This window comes from Chrysemys picta, chromosome 24 (assembly GCF_011386835.1).
Source record: "Chrysemys picta bellii isolate R12L10 chromosome 24, ASM1138683v2, whole genome shotgun sequence".
Classification (NCBI taxonomy): domain Eukaryota; kingdom Metazoa; phylum Chordata; order Testudines; family Emydidae; genus Chrysemys; species Chrysemys picta.
In genome coordinates, this window is record NC_088814.1 from 5,845,147 (window position 1) to 5,860,154 (window position 15,008).

Here is a 15,008-nt window from a genome sequence, read left to right on the forward strand (position 1 = left end):
GTTAAAAGAGAACGGGTTAAAAATTGCTACCGAGCGGCAACATCACGTCGTTCTAGGCAGAGCACAACCGCTGAGAGTTTATTCTAACGAGAAATCTTCCTAAACACTGCGCTGCAGTGGGACAAAGCCGGTGACTCACGTCGCTGCAGAGACACGGTGAATATGCCACTATGGTTAAGCCCACGGATCTGTTAAAAGAATGCTTCCTTTCAACCAAGCCAAAATACTCTTTTAAAAAAAAAAAGGCTTTTGAAACAATTACCAAGGTAACAGGTGCTCTCCTATAATGAGATACAGGTGCAGCATCATTGTGATAACGAGCAAACTGTTTATGGTTTGCAAATACCGAGAGGCAGCGTAGCCGCGTGAGCTAGGCTCATTGGAAATGAGCGTACTATGCATCACTGCATCAGTGCAGTAAGCCATTTGCAAAAACAAGGGCTTATTCACAGGGATAGTCCCATGTAAATGATGGGGTCTACCAGCACAAGGAAGGACTGCATGCGTGAGCAAGGACTGCAAGATCAGGCTCTGGGGCTGCCACAGGAAGACCTGTTTTTTGCATAACGTTTAACAGACGTGTGTTGTGTCATGAGATATCATCTAGAGGTGGTGTTGCTAGACACACATCATTCCTTGTTACGTTCACAAACGGGAATATACACCGGATTTTCACATGCCTGGGCAAACCGGGCCAAACCGCACAATTACAAATATGTATGGGCTTAGACCGAGATACAGATGGACAGTGCCTACCATAATGGGGTCCTGATGGCTAGCTGGTTACCGTAATGCCCGCCAACAAAGACGCAAAGCCTGGCTTGCCTTTCATTTTAATGTTTGTTTTTGAGAATATTTTCACATCTTGTGTTGAGATTCAAAGGACAAAACATACATCACTGCCTTGGGGGGGGGGAGGGCGGTTAAGCTACTTCCTCTTTCTGTTTGGATTTGCATTAGGAGAGTAAAGTTCTTGCACTTTAATTCACTTCTCCGTCGAGTTTATGGAGCAGCAACAGTTAGTTGAGTCCAAGCAGGAAAAAAAAAAAAACCCAAAAAACTCGAACAACTTGTCAGGGGCCAAGCTATTGTTCCTGAACGAAGAAAAAACTCATTAGCCTTTAATGAAGAAACAGGGAATAAAAACCAAATAGCACAGAAATCCCAGCAAATAATTGTCATGCACCTGACACAGAGCAGCTCTATCTTTCTACCCAAACCCTCAGTAAAATTCCCCCACTTATCACTCTTTGGAGCATAAGCAAAAGTAAGTCGGACTCGGAGGGAAAGAACAATAGGGACCCCGTGGGCTGTCGTTTCCCGCAGCAGGTCCCATGGCGCATTTGACTGCGCTGAGTACACTAAATACTGTACCTTGCCTCCGATTCTTATTGGGGGTGGGGTGGGGAGAGAAAAGGAACAAATTGCACCAGCGATTAGCTGGCTTACATTTTACACAGCGGCTGTGTCTTCTGCGGCAACGCAAAGAGCGGCCCAAAGGTGTGATGGAGGATTAATGGAGAGATGGTTCTTTGGGCATATTGATTCTAAGCAGAGCGCGGTGGGGAAAGATCCTGTCTCCGGCAACTTGTAGCATCACCGGCGGGAGAGCGAACGGTGCCGGCAAGCTCTGATTGTGGAGGCCCCAGATAGAAGCGTGTGTCAGTTCGGGTTGCTGTCAATTACGTCGGGTCCCCGCTGGACAGCAGGCAGCCCTCACCTAGGCCTGGCATTTACCGCGCTGCAGTATCTGGCAGACCCTCCGGGCTCAGTGTGAATGAAGGTCGATAGGTTTTTAACTGGTCGTATTAGGACAGGCCCTGAAAGAGATATGCATGATCGCACGCCCTGGGGCACGGTGCGGGGACCGAAAGTACTGAGTGAACATGGGCAAAGTAAAAACAACAATGAGCAGGGAACATGGAGGGGGCCCCGCACAGTGTTAATAAAATGCTGCCTGGGAGCAGGACCGAGGCCTACAGGAAGCGTCTAGCACCCCACTGCAAACTGTGTGCTCTAGTGGACGAGGGGGCCCTGGACTGGAAGCCAGAAGACCTATGCTCTCATCCCAGCTTTGGTCCATCTTGCTGAGCAACGCTGGGGAAGAGCTTCTGTGCCTCAGTTTCCCTATCTGTAAAACGTGGGTGCTGCTTTGAGAGCGACGGACTAAAAGCACCGAGTGTTGCTGTTCGGACAAGGCCTTGCCGGAGTGGGCCCAGGTGAAGAGAAATTAAAAAAAAACAGAGCAGAACCGGGGAGAGACGTTTTTAAAGCGACACTAGTTTGAGGTATAAAAAGCCAAGCTGGTGCCTTTTGGCACGTGTGGGAAGAGGAACAGGCTGATTTATCTTCTAAAGGCGTGAGAGGGTTTCACAGTGAAAAACGCATTCACATGTACAGCAGATTGGTATGGGAGTACCGATTGAAGCTGGTTTCCCCTTCAATGAAGGTCTTTATCCATGTACCTGGAGTTTCATTAAGTGTCTTTTTAGGAGAGAAGAAAATCAACCAAATTCTGTTTATGCTTTTATGATGGACTAGCACACGCCAGAGGAAGTAAAAATCCCTGACTCCAGTTAATATTCAAGTGCTTGTAGGAAACAAAATTCCTGCTTTAAAACTAACGAGTCCTCCGGATCACGCTACAAATAAAGGTCTCTGATCCAAATCCCATCTGCCTTCATGCTCGACAGTGTTAATATCTCCAGATTTTCAGGGACTAATTTAGCCGTAATGCACTTCCCAAAGCAAAGCTGTGGAAATATCAATACGCTGGCTTAATATCCCCTATTACCATCGCTCCCCTAAATTATGGAGTATCACGTGGAAATCCAGCAGCACAGATGTACCCACACATGTAAATGTTATTCACACGTAAATATATTATGGCTTCACAGTTGCAATGCTGATGCTTAGGCTCGGTCGACATTGTCAGTATAAATGATATACCTTTTGGAACACATTGATGTACTAGAAAATGTATGGCGTTTCCTACTCAACGTCTTAGAGGCTTCGTCAGCTCCTAAATACCCATTTGGATTTGCGTGGTTAGCTCTTCTGATTAATGTGTGAGTAGCGGAGGTCTGGTGTGGATTTTTTTTTTATTGCTGAGATACACAATGCTGTTTTACACCTCTATTCACAGGCATTTCTGATGTGTTCCTCCCCACAGTGTCTAGGTGCACGACATAAAAATGGAAGGTTACGTTACATCTACCTGCAAATCTGGCCCTTACCGCTTCTTTGTCTATTGTAGATTACTCTGTAAGTCCCTGACAAATATTCCTCTTTTCTCCGGCCCGACCAATGACAGAGCTATTTAAGGATTTAATTAAATTCTAATAATTAGGACTTCTGATCTCAATCTCAAAACGCATCATCTAGCTTTATAAATATTCTCATTTCCCACATAGTGGAGAAGATGAGGCAGATAGTTAACTAACTTACTCGGGGCAACACAGTTGAGCCAGTGGTGGACGAGAATCCATACGTCTCATCCTACCAACTGGACAGTAGCACCTCACTGTATTAGAGTCAGGTGCAACTCAAGACATCCCTCACACAGGATTTGGTGGGCCAGAAGCCTATACAATCCAAGATTAATTCTGTTCATTCGATACCCAGTTTGCTAATCACATGCAAATTAATGGACTACTAAAATGCCACTTACGTTTAAAACAACCAGAAAGTGGAAGAAACACACTAACTTCGGACTTATTATTTTCCAGAATGTTCATTGCTACGATGCCTGGGAATTCTGTAACTGGAGGGCAGCCCTGCTGAATATTCATGAGGCAAGAGGTAACTCTTCCATGACTGATTTGCAGACTGTTAAGTGCTAGCCAATTAAAAAAAAAGTTCTCTCTTCTAGAATAGGTTCTTCCATGCTGCAATGGTCATGTATGGCCAGTAGGGTGAGCTGCAGCGTGCAGCATCATCTTAGGTAGCAAAAAAAGGAACCAATAATGGGGGCGGGGGGGAAAGACAGTGGACAAGACTTTAACCCCTTCGGAGCCTGATTATGAATGCCAGGAAGTTTGTTGCTTTCTTTTAAAATCAGACAATGCAACAGTGATTGGGCACCCTTCATAAAGCAAACTGTAGCTCTCCAAGTAGGAAATCCCAGCCCTGCATAAGGGACACAAAAACCACTTCTGTTATCCGCCAACACCTCCAAAGTCAGAAGGTCTGGATATTTACTGGATCAAAAGCTATTCTAGTGTTGCAAACTGAAACAGTGGAACATAGACAAAACAAAAATTCGATGACAAGGCTCAGAACAGGCGGGGGTTAAAATTCTGTCTGTCACATGGCCAAGACACACGCTTGATGACTAAATAAAACCCAACGCTAAAACCTGGAAGTTATTGATTTGTCGGGTCTTCTCTTTCCGGTTTCCCACATGATCTCTCTCACGGCTTGTCTACACTTAAAATGCTACAGTGGCAGGGCTAAACCACCCCGCTAAAGCACTGCAGTGTAGACAGTACCTACACCCATAGGAGGGGTTCTCCCATCAGCGTAGGTAATCCCCCTTGGTTTAACAACACCGCTCAGGGGTGTGGATTTTTCACACATGCCTGAGTGACATAGCTGGGCGGGCTTAACTTTTTAGCATAGGCCAGGCTTCGTCCTATACAGCCCCTGCAAATAGCATTAGAAGTTTAATCTTGCTGCAGGGACCTAGGGTGACCAGACAGCAAGTGTGAAAAATCGGGATGGGTTGGGGGGGTAATAGGTGCCTATATAAGACAAAGCCCCAAATATCAGGACTGTCCCTTAACGGATGCTCAAATCAACCTTCCCACATTTCTTTGTTTGGGTATTTTTTTGTTTTTATACAAAAAAAAACACAGACAAGAAATTTGTAACGGCAGCCTTTGTTTGCCAAGCTAATTAACTAGACATCCAGGGCAACTCTGTAACTGGACAAGGTTTGTTCCAACCAAATGCATGTCCTGATATGTTCCTGCCTGTCCATTCTCAAACACGGGGTGAAGCAAGAGGAGATAGGGCCCAGATTACCAAAAGTCTCAGGGCATCATAATAATAAAAAATAAAAATAAAAACCACCTCAATAACTGTACATCATCCTTCCACAAGCACAGATTGTTCCTCCAATTCCATTCCTCAGCTGAATTCCTCGCTCAGTTTCCCCTCTCTTCTTCTTTCCCCAAATCTGCCTTCCTCCTAAGCTTCCCCATTCCCCAGTTTCTTCCCCATAGCTCTTCTGTTGTGCAACCTTTCACCCTCCCTAAAGCCAGTGTATACTCTGCCTCTCAAGTGGGTAGCAGTTCCATAGAACAGGGGACGCATGGCTCACATCAGCCCTGCTAAGAGAGCATGAAACCTAGCAAAGCAGAAGATTCCCATGGGATATAAACAAGTAAAACCAAGGGATTTTATTCTGCAGTTTATGACATGTTAAACACACACATGAAGGGCAAAAGAGTTCCAGGCAAACTAAAGGGCTCAAACTGTCTTCTAACAATTTCGTATTTCTATCCACTAATCAATTACGCCCCACAACACTTTTAAAAGGCATTATTCTCATTTTACAGAAGGGAAACTGAGGCACAGAGGGTGGGGAATGACTTGCTCAAGGTCAGATGGAGCAGGAACGTCTAGACGGTGATTAAAAAAAAAAAACCCGGCACTAAGTCTCGGAGCCTGGGTCAGATGGCTTGGGTTGCAGGGCTATCAAATAGCAGTGTAGATGTTTGGGCTCACGCTGCAGCCCAGAGACCCCGCGAGGGGGCAAGGGTCCCAGAGCCAAGGCTTGAGCCCAAGCCCGAACATCTACCTTGCAACTTCATAGGCCTGCAGCCCAGGTCAGCTGATCCCGGGCCAGCCACGGGTCTTTTGTTGCAGCGTAGAGGTATTCTGAGTCAGCGGTAGAGCCGGGAACAGACCTGAAATCTCCTGACCCAGTACACAGACCATGTTCCCTTCCCTTGAACCAAACTGCATTTTTCAGGTTCAGCTCAGGAGACCTTTCTTACTTCCATTTTTCCTTCCCTCTCCAGCTCACTGACTCCCCACCTCCTTCCTATGCTCTGTTTGGCATTCAGCACTCCCCACACTTTCACAGAAGAGCCCAGTCAAACCAGTACTAGCCCCTGCACGGCTACCCAGAATGCTCGCATACTTGAGGATTTGGATGCCCCCAGTTGGAAAGGGTAGGCGGCCAGTAATGCCGACAGCGCATGAAAAGGACCTCTCTGGAGAGACGCACTTCTGAGAACTAGCACAAAACTAGAGACACTGGATTATTAGCAGGTAAATATGCCCAGTGGTCTGTGATGGGATGTTAGATGGGCTGGGATCTGAGTTACTACAGAGAATTCTTTCCTGGGTGCTGGCTGGTCAGTCTCGCCCACATGCTCAGGGTTTAACTGATCACCATATTTGGGGTCGGGAAGGAATTTTCCTCCAGGGAAGATTGGTTTTTCGCCTTCCTCTGCAGCGGGGGGCGCGGGTCATTTGCTGGAGGATTCTCTGCACCTTGAGGTCTTTAAACCACGATTTGAGGACTTCAATAACTCAGGCATAGGTTAGGGGTTTGTTACAGGAGTGGGTGGGTGAGATTCTATGGCCTGCACTGTGCAGGAGGTCAGACTAGACGATCATAATGGTCCCTTCTGACCTTAAAGTCTAGGAGTCTATGAGACCCGTCAACAGGTCCCATACGGCTTCCCACACCTCATCAACAAGCAGCCCATCTATGGACGCTGGCTTGGTTTGTCTTTTGGAAGAGGGTTTTATGGGGGAAGAGGGTGTAAAAAGGATTTTGGGAGGGGATTCCAGGTTTACTGTCACGATTTCCCTTCTTCTGCATCATCTTCAGTAACAACGGTTCTGCGGGCCAAATTATGCCTTGAGTTACATCCACGCAATGCCACCATTGTCAGTGTTTTGCCCTTAGCGGACCCCTTCTTGGCTTAAAAAGATTTGCTCGGGCATTAACTGGCTCTCCATTCGGAACTTAGTAAACAATTCTGATGATAACGCACAAGGAAGAGAATCCAGTTTGTTCTGCAAGGCTTCCAGGAATCAAAACCAACCTCTCCCTTAATAAAGTGGTAAGTATGACTGACGGCACAACGGGATCGGCTTTGTTATGTAAGATGTCATACTAGCACCTAGGGCGAGGTCATCTGTAGGCACTATCGTAATACAAAATATTCCATCGTCACTTTTCAGAGTAGAACCAAACTTAGACTTCAACAGGATGGGCTAGAAAGAGAAAGCGACAGGGGTCGTGGGAGAGACCAAACAAAAACATCTCCCCCTGGAAGCAGAGCACACATGCCCAGTCCCTTTGAGAATTTCAAGTTGGCTTGAGCTAGAAATGGGCCAGACCCAAAATCTAGATCTGAGCACCCGGAAGCTTTGGAAAAAGTTGGGACTTTCTTGGCCCATTCCTAAACAGACTACAAGGGTTATGGGAATAAAGGGCCCTGCTTTTTCTACTAGTAATTCCACCGGGGGGTGGGGACAACGACACGGGACTCGAAGTTACACAATTCCTCCGTCTTCTGGAGGCAGAGCTCTGAAATCTGTTAGGAACTAACTCAGAGCCTTGTTGTTCCTTTCAAAATCTAGGCACTCTCACTCCATCCGCTTTTACATAGTATGTAAAGACTCAGGTGATGTTCTGTGTGAACAGTATATCAGGTCTTCACCCCCAGCGGGGCAATTTCTTGAGTGCTCTTCCATTGAAGAAGAGCACAGTATAGTACTTGGGCCACGTATTCCTCTACAAAAAGCGACAAAGAGTCCTGTGGCACCTTATAGACTAACAGATGTATTGGAGCATAAGCTTTCGTGGGTGAATACCCACTTCGTCAGACACATGTTATCTCTGGGACGTTATCTCTAGACTGATTCTTGCCTGCATATTTATACCTGTCTCTGGAAATTTCCACCGCATGCGTCTGACGAAGCGGGTATTCACCCACGAAAGCTTACGCTCCAATACGTCTGTCTATAAGGTGCCACAGGACTCTGTCGCTTTTTACAGATCCAGACTAACACGGCTACCCCCTGATACTTATTAATAGGCAGCAGGTTTAAAACAAATACAAGGAAGTTCTTCTTCACGCAGCACACAGTCAACTTGTGGAACTCCTTGCCAGAGGAGGTTGTGAAGGCTAGGACTATAACAGTGTTTAAAAGAGAACTGGATAAATTCATGGTGGTTAAGTCCATTAATGGCTATTAGCCCGGATGGGTAAGGAATGGTGTCCCTAGCCTCTGTTTGTCAGGGGGTGAAGATGGATGGCAGGAAAGAGATCACTTGCTCAATGCCTGTTAGGTCCACTCCCTCTGGGGCACCTGGCATTGGTCACTGTCGGTAGACAGGATACTGGGCTAGATGGACCTTTGGTCTGACCCAGTACGGCCATTCTTATATTCTTGTATTCCTCTACGCATACTGCAGTCACCCTTGAGATTTCTTTATAAAGGGAAAGCAACAGTGCCTTCCTCTGCAGGTTCAGAAGATGCACCGAGCGTCCATTTGAAAAGGCTCCTCTGTCCCTCTGAAGCTGTGTGCCAGGCAATTTAGAGCCTCCCCTAACAATTCGAGTGACCAGAGTGAATAGATCCATGAAAGCCAAAGGGTTTCTTCATCATGAACTTACCGAGATTCCCCAAACTGCTGTATATTTAGCATTTTTATGGACATTTTTAAGGCTTCCGTGTCCCAGCGTATCCCCTGCTCTTTAAGAAGTCATGAATCCTTCCCCATCCCCTACATGGAGAGGATTTAAAAAAAAAAAAAAAAAAAAAAAAGCCCGGCTATACGTAGAAAGAGGAATCACACAGTCATGAGGAGGAAACGACAATTAAACTCAACTGGATGTTGTGATTTGGACTGCAGTAGCGCTAGGAGCGCCAATCATAGACCAGCATCCCATTGTGTCAGGTGCTGTACAAACACAGAACCACAACAAAATAGACAGTCCCTGCCACAGGCACCAACCTTGTCCTTTCCCAGGCGGTGCTCGACCCCCGCTCCACCCCAGGTCCTGCCCCCACTCCTCCTCTTCCTGCCCCCACCCCGCCCATTACTGCCCCTGCCCTCGCTCCTCCTCCTCCCTCCCAGCCCCTCCTGCACACTGCTAAACAGCTGATCAATAGCAGGTGGGAGGTGCTGGGGGGGGGAGGCGCTGATCGGTGGGGTCCGCCGGGAGGCAGGAGACACTGGGGCGGGAAGGAGCTGATGGGGGGGCTGCAATTGGGTGCTGAGCTCCCGCCTTTTTCCCCTGTGGGTGCTCCAGTCCCGGAGCACCCACAGAGTCGGCGCCTTTGGTCCCTGCCCCAAACAGCCTACAATCTAGTCCTTTCCACTGCAGTTGGAGTACCAGCCACCAGTGAGTGGTCAATGAAGCACTTCGGACTCATGTGCTCAACTCAGATGCAAAGCTTAGGTGGGATTTGGATCCTGGTTAGGACATAAAGACTAGGGTTGGGATTTTTAAAAACCCTCCTCATTGGCCTCTTTCTGCTCCTACTACAATCGATGGGAGGTGTATCGTTGAGTAGGTCTACGCTAGAATCACGGAGTGCATTGCAGCTTGTGTAGACAACATGCGAACTAGCTTTAATCAAGAGAGCTCGGGTACTGGAGCAATGAAGCCATGGCAGCACGGGCTAGCCACCTGAGTGATTACCCAAGTCTCCAGATGGGCTTGTACAGCTCACACTGAAGCCTGCCTTACCATGACTTCACTGCTCTGGTACGCAAGCTAACCTAGGTCACGTACAGCTAAATATACCCTAGGACTTCACCCAATAGCAGAATTAGGCCAATACTGAGTGCTTTTGAGAGGCCCACCATCAAGCAACTCTGTCTTGCCATCTTTGGTGATGTTCTTTGAGCCCCAGCTTCTGGAATCAAGTGATTGTAGTAGAAATTGAGTTTTCATTACAAAACAGAACAAGACCGAGTTTCTAGCTCTCATGGTTATGGAGAAAAACCATGACCCGAGGTCACTCCCTGCTCAAAAACACAAAAGCCAAATAAAACCCTATATATTTTTTAAAGTCTCATGATTCTGGGGGGGGCCCGGTATGTGATTTTTGAACACTTGAAGTTGGCACTACCTTCCGCCAAATTTAACTGCGCCACACAGAAAGGCCGGTTAAACCTGATAAAAGAGGTCCCTTGTATATGAAACCTTTCTGAGACCATCAGTCAATTTTCTTTTACAGTAGTTGCCTGCTTCTAAAATTTATGCACGGTAACGTATGGTTCAGATCATGTCGTATTTATACACGTGCATTTATAGAGAGAGAGTGCAAAGCTACGTGGCAGATCAGTCTTTGAAAGAATACCAACAGAAGGGATCTGACTGCAAAAATATTTACAGCGTATTGTCTTTACGCAGATTAATTTGCACGAAGTGGAACGCACACACAGGCAAAAAAAAGCACACTCAAACATGCAGGAAGCAAATCTTTGTCGCTGACCAAAGAAGCTGTCAGAAATGTTGATCTTAAAGCTTGATTTTTTTTAAATGTTAAAGAACATATGCCCTTGTGTATGTTTTACTTTTCATTAATTAACACACACACATATCCTGGACTTTGCAAGATGTTCTAACACAAGTTTTTGGGGTTTTTTTTTTTAAGTCTCTCCATGTTATGACATTTCAAGGTTTGTAGCCGGCACTTGTGTTTACAAAGGAGGGGAATTCCAGGCATGGCGATAGAACAGATATTTTAACAAAAAGTTATAAATATTGTCAAGTTGGTACTTTTTCCCTTGAGTTTTCAAACACATCATAAATCTAGGCTAGGTTTCTGCGTCTGAACCCTGCTTCCAACGGCACTCGAGCTTTCTGGCATGAAGGCAAAGAGGGTATTTTTTAAACTATATAAATAAAACTTAGTAAAATCATGGTGCACTCCATTAATTCAGGAACACTCCTCTTTGGCTTCAAAGGGGATCTTTTTCTTTACAGTACAGATAGTGTTTTTGCTGCTTTAATGATTTGCTACTAGCACTTGTCATAACTACATGGACCAAGTATGCGATACCAAGGAGCAGCGGTTAGTTCCGTCTCCTGTCCAACCCCGCTCCAATTCACATCAATAGGTTTGAGGCTTTACATAGAAAACTAGTTCATAAATCTAACATGGGAAGCCTTTGTAGAGCGCCAGTTAGTTAATGAAAGACGCTGTGCGCATGCCTCCGCTATACATACCTCCTGCATGAACCAGTGAACATTCAGTGACCCATAAAGTAGTGCGGAGCCAAGCCAAAATAAGTAGGGATGATATGGAGAAAATGTTACACATTTAATCTACATAAATATATACACTATAAGATTAGTGGCCTGCAAAGACTTTCCACACAGTTACTTACCTAATCCTTTTATGGAGCACAACGGACCCTAATTTTTAAGCTATGCTTTGATATCTCTTTATCAACATAATTTTCCACCCTGTTTTTCCACAGGGACAAAGACTGGGTTTGTAGTTAAGGCACGGGATTGGGATTCTGGTGATCTGGACTCGGTTCGTAGCTGGGACCTTCTTTGTGTCTCTCTGCACCTCAGTCCTGCATCTGGGGCTAACAATCCTGGCTTTCTCCCAATTGTTGCCTGTTTCGTCTATTTAGATTAAGCGCTTCAGGGCAAGAACGGTCTCTTAGAACACACCTGTACAGCACCCAACACTAGGACTGGCTAAAAGTTTCCATCTTAAAAACTTTTCTTTTTAAAATGGAAAATTGGGTTTTCAACAAGAATTTTTTTTTTAAAAGAAAAATGTCTGCGTTCAGAAAAAAAAAAAATTAAAACCAACAAGCTAAAATTTTCCACCTGGGTGGGGGACCACCGTTTTCCAGCCTGACTTGGCACAACGGGGCTCTCAATTTCATTTGGAACGACAACATAGATACAACAGCACGTGCAAATCCTAGTATTGGGGCATCTACCCCAGTGGTTTTCAACCTTTTTTCACGGGCAGACCCCTAATACATTTTTGAATGGAGGTGCACGCCCCTTTGGAAATCTCAGTCTGCAGACCTCCAGCGGTCCACGGACCATCAGTTGAAAACCACTTATCTACCCTAAGTACCTGATTTGAGAGAACACTCAGGTCCTTAGAAGTCTGAGTGCTTTCTAGCTGACTTGATTAGAAGGGGATTATCGCCTTGGTATGCAAGTGCTGACCCCACTCTAGGATTTGCACCAGCAATTCACTGTGAGCACAATATGGGAGCACTTAATTGTGGGAACAAACACCTACGTAGAGCACGGTGGTGAAAATCTGGTTCAACATGTACGGCTTTAATAACGATCCTTGCCTTTCTCCAATGTCTTTCACTTAAGGATCTCAAGGCATATTACAAACACGAGTAGACTAACCCTGCCTCCCTTCTCCCTGACATAAGTAGGTTTTTTTTTATTACCCCAATTTTATAGATGGGGAAACAAAACACAGAGGGAAACTACTTGTCCATGCCCGGACAGGAACACACTACACAGTGCTCTCTTCTCCTTACTCCCTTCCCCCAATTCCTTCCTTTATCTATTTATTCCTAGATTCCCTTGCAGTACCAAGAAATGGCCTGTTGCCGTTCCCTGAGACCACTGGTTCCTGATGCACTCAAGCTGTTGCAGACAATTCAATGCAGGGAAAATGAGCAGGGGGAGAGGAGACCGAAAGAGCAGAGAGAAATCTTTGGGGGTGGGAGGCAGAGACTAAGTTGACTCATGACCTGTATGGATTTTTGCTGCCAACCCTCCTCGCATCTGTTTCCACAAAGGAAATATTGCAAGAGAAGACAGCAGGTACGTATCAAAAATATAGGCCCGCGTATACAGAACGCTTCCCATCCTTCCCAGGCCTCTCCAAAAAAAGAGATGTGCCTTCCCTGTATTCTAAGCAGAGAGCACTTAGCCAAAAGATACCGAGTAGCCGTCATTGTGAGGGGTAGAAACACCCATCGTTTGGGTGACAGTGAATTAGGCCCTCTGAATCACACAACTTCCCCCATATTCAGCTACATCTTGCACAAGTTGCCTTGAACACATTAGTAGTGCCAGATCCGCATTCCACCTTGAACCGCTATGGGAATTTCAGCCAGTCCCTATTAGAGGCCAACAAGTTTTGTTGGCTTCAGGCGTTCGAAGCTGTAACTGCCTGAAAGCTCACGGAGCATTGCTCCTCCTCTTTGAAAAGGGTAGTCGCTAGAAACCTTTCAGAGCACTCAAACCCTATACGGAGGTTCCCCAAGAGCTTCCTGTGGCATGCAAAATCCTGACTGTTTCTTAGAACCAGACTCCGCCCCTCCAGGGCCATTATTTCAATGCTCTGGGTTTCTAATAGGACCATTGATCAATGAATTGACTTTCTAAATGTTCCTTCATGTGTTCCGGGACACATGGGTAAAGCGTTCCAAAAACAACAGAGTCCAAGGAGAGGAATACTTGGGACGTCTCCAGCACTTGGCCTTGGAACACTCAGCCCAAAGCGCTTTATGGAGGTTTGCTATTAGCACTCCATTTGGCAGCGAGGGGAAAAAAAAAAAAAAAAAAAAAAAACAGGGAGGCACAGAAAGGTTGGGGTCTACTAGGTCACACAGCAGTGAAGGGGAACAAAACCCACCCAGTCCCCTGGTCTAACCAATAGAGCCCACTGTATGGTAATGAGGTACATTTAGAAGACTATGGAAGTACATCAGAGCACGTCAAAGTATTATAAACCCATATTCTGAATAGGCAAATTTAGGCACAAAAAAAGCTCATAGAAAGTCAGGGTTGGAAGGGACCTCAGGAGGTCATCTAGTCTAACCCCCTGCTCAAAGCAGGACCAATCCCCAGACAGATTTTTGCCCCAGATCCCTAAATGGCCCCCTCAAGAATTGAACTCAACCCTGGGTTTAGCAGGCCAATGCTCAAACCACTGAGCTATCCCTCCCCCCAAGAAACTTGCCCAAGGTCACAAAGCAAACTGGAGTCAGGGCAGGTGATTCCCAGGCCCTCGACTGAACCACCAGCCACTGCGGTCTCCTTAATACCTTCTCTCAGGTTAATGACCCTTCCCCAAAAAGGGGGGTCAGATTTACAACGTCACGTAGGCACCTGAAGATACATCAGTGCTTTTGTAAATTCCACTGCTGTGAGTTAAGGTTCCGAGCTTAAAGCATATACATTCCTTTTGGAAATCTGGCCCTGTTCTACAAACCAGGCCAAAACCCTGCAGTGGCATTAACAAAAAAAGTGAACAGTTGATGAGAACAAGAGCACTTGGAAGCATTTTTGCCCCCACCCTTTTTAAACTGTGTGAACTTCTCCCCCCCACACACAAAAAAAAAATCTAATTTTGAGCCCTTTTATGTGTTCTAATCCTCTCGTCTTTTTCTAATTTTGAACACAGCTGTCTGCTGTACTTTCTCGAATGACGCCAGATGCTAGGTTCATCAACCAAACCCACGAAAACAATGGTTTGAAAGCAATTAGAAGCACTGAGGCTCATATTAAAATGTGATAACACGGTTCTAGTGGGAATTGCAATGCTGCCGCACTTCTGGGCTGCCAGACAGACAGGATGCTTTGGAAGTGGGCCCTGATCGAGGAGGTAACGTACTGGAATTTCTATCTGGAGCAAATGAAGGATGAGCTGAGTGGGAATGCTCACATGGTGGGTTTTTTTTTTTTTTGTAGTATTATGGCCCCACCACCCATCTTGCCGGAATGCTGGTGGATTCTTGTGTTTGCACACACGTACCACAGTAATCATTGAAATAAAACACACACACACACACACACACACACACACACACACACACACACACACACACACACTATTATTAATTTGTATTCTGGTAGCACCTAAAGGATCTGGATCCGGGATCAGTACTAAGTACTGCACAGATGTGTAAAGATAGGCGTGAGAGACAAGGGGACCAATTCAATTAGGAGACATTCCAGTTACAATTCCACTGGATAGGCAGAAGCAACTACCTACTCCTGTTGCTCTCAACGCGCAGG

The 15,008-nt window shown here is 45.9% G+C and overlaps 1 protein-coding gene across 4 annotated transcripts in view; it reads right to left on the reverse strand.

The window, feature by feature from the left end:
* The window catches only part of SKAP1 (src kinase associated phosphoprotein 1), a 232,077-nt gene that overhangs the window by 188,738 nt on the left and 28,331 nt on the right, over positions 1 to 15,008 (reverse strand). The gene's annotated exons all lie outside the window — the stretch shown is intronic.